Source organism: Homalodisca vitripennis, unplaced genomic scaffold (assembly GCF_021130785.1).
Source record: "Homalodisca vitripennis isolate AUS2020 unplaced genomic scaffold, UT_GWSS_2.1 ScUCBcl_6456;HRSCAF=13677, whole genome shotgun sequence".
In the NCBI taxonomy this organism is placed as follows: Eukaryota; Metazoa; Arthropoda; class Insecta; order Hemiptera; family Cicadellidae; genus Homalodisca; species Homalodisca vitripennis.
Window position 1 is genome coordinate 1 of NW_025782589.1, and position 2,676 is coordinate 2,676.

A 2,676-nucleotide genomic window follows, 5' to 3' on the forward strand; every position below is an offset into this window, starting at 1 on the left:
TCTGAAGAGATCCCAAAAAAGTCAAACGAAGAAGCTCAATATGAACTCTTTAAAGGGTACTTCACTAAAAACTGAATTAAGTGATTTGGTCATTGTTTTACAGCTCAACTAATTTTAGGTTTTACTGACCGAGCACAGTTATTATATTTTGTGCATGGAATATTTCTGTCTGAAATTTGTTAGGTTCTTTTATTTTATAAAATACCTGAAACATCTACTACGAGGGCAAATCAAATATAAACGGTAATTGACTGTACCAAACACGTTCGGACGTGATGCGGCTGTGGGCGATTGTCGTTTTGCTTAATAGGAGTGGGGGGAACTGCTTGCTTCACACTAGCGTTGTGTTCTGCCTTCAGTACAGCCTTGACCGAGCGAGAGGTACATCCATCTGTTGCGCAACGCATCATCATAAAATTTTTAACAAATGAAGGTGTTAAGCCTTCGGAAATTTTTACTCGTTTGCAGGCACAGTTTGGGGACACTACTCTGTCTCAAAATCGAATATATATGTGGGCCAGAGAATTTAGGGATGGCCGAGAACGTGTTGAAAACGAAAGTCACGGTCGGACGCCCAAGGTCGTCTTACAGATGACAACATTAGTGCGGTTCGACAGCTTATTGAAGGTGATCGCCAGTTTAACTGTTCAAGAAATCTCGTCGGAAATTGGTATCAGCTACAGGAGTGTTCAGCCTGCAATCACAGACCACCTTGGCTTCAGAAAAATTAGTGCTCGCTGGGTTCCGAGGTTGTTGACCGGAAATCAAAAAACAGGTCAGGTCGGAGATTGCTGGGAGACTTTTGCAACGATTTCAAGAAGAAGGTGAAGATTTTTTGAGGCGCATGGTCACATGTGATGAGACGTGGGTCCACCATTACACTCCCGAATACGAAAATGGCAAGTAAGGAGTGGCGAAGGAAGGATGAAGGCTGCCCAGTGAAAGCCAAAACTCGTCTCTCAGCCGGAAAAGTTCTTGCAAACAATTTTTGTTGACTCAAGGGGAGTTCTACTCATTGATTTTCTTCACGATCAACGAACAGTGGAATGCGGCTTACTACTGCCAGGTGCTACAGTCAGCAAAAAACCAGTTACCGGAACAAAAGACAAGGTGTACCCATTAGAGATGTCATCCTTCTCCATGACAACGCAAGGCCTCACACCGCATTGTTGACAAGGGATAAATTGGAAGAAATGGGCTGGGAAACTCTCGAACACCCTCCTTACAGTCCAGACCTGTCCCCTTGTGACTATTTTTTGTTTGCGCCCCTGAAAGAATCACTTGGAGGAAAACGATTTGAAAACAATTAAGACGTCGAAAAGCACGTGCGCGATTGGTTAACAACTCGCCCTCAATCATTTTATGAACAGGGAATATTAAAGCTTCCAAATCGGTGGCAGAAGTGTTGTAAATAATGCAGGAGACTACATTGAAAAATGTTGAAGGTATAGTTTCTGTATAATATTATTCAATAAATATAATTTTGAAAATTACCGTTTATATTTGATTTGCCTACATAAAAAGGAAGATATGTTTAAACTTATAGATAGGTTTTTCATTAAAAACAAACTTGAATGGAAAATCTGTAAGCCCATATGCATGAACTGTGCTAAGGGTTACATGAGTTGTCACATGACTGGACTTAAACATCAAATACAAAAAAATTTCTGCTGAGTGTTAATTTACTTATTATTTCCTTCACTGTGAGTCTTTAGTAAAACAAACATCTTGATGATCTTAAATATGTTCTTGACAACACTAGTAAAAATTCTAAATTTTAGCATTATAGATCTAGATTTCACTACTACAGTACTACTTTAATACTTGGTGTGTCTGGAAATGAGTAGAGTTCTCGAGTACTTGTTATTGCATACAGAGGTACTCTGTCGCGTGGGATGTCTCGGCTCAATTATTTGAATTCTACAAGAATGCAACATTTTTCTTGGATTATAAACTTCTCTCATTTATGTTCTGTATTGAGTGACTGAGAGAACATCTGAGGCTATGTCCCTTTAGGTACAACAGCTGACCAACAAAAAGCATTATGGTAACATTACTTTATGGTATACCCATTGTGCCTTGGAATATATTTGACTAGGAATTGTTAAAAAAAATTTAATCTGGTTTGTATGAAAAGTATTAAAACAATTTGTTTTGTTTGGAACATTATGGTTTTCTCATAGAAGTTAGCTCCTTAAAGCTTCAATTTTCTCTTATTTAATCGAGAAAAATAGAATGTACGTATTGAAACTAAAATCAATGTTTATAGAAAATGTTTTTCTCAGAAACAAACGCATGTTATGAAGTTTCTCAGAGTTAGGTACGGTATAACATAAATTTTGTACACGGTATGATATCTACTGAATATTGTGTAGCTCCAGTTCACCTTCCTCCTAGTGCAGCGTCTGGAGCCTGACACTGTCACAGACTTGACTCCTGGAATCTGGAGTTTTTATTTGTACAAAGAGATACAAAAAAAACTTTGTGGCAATGCAGAAACTAGAAATGAACTCTTCACATCGGAGTGTAAAATTAATCAAGGGCGTTTTCTGGTGTTGCCTATTACCATCATACAATTCTAGTTACAAAAAGTAAACTAGATTTAATTTACAGTTCATTTTTTGTTTTAAAAGTTTGAAGTGAATATATATATATTAATGTACATCTATTTTATAG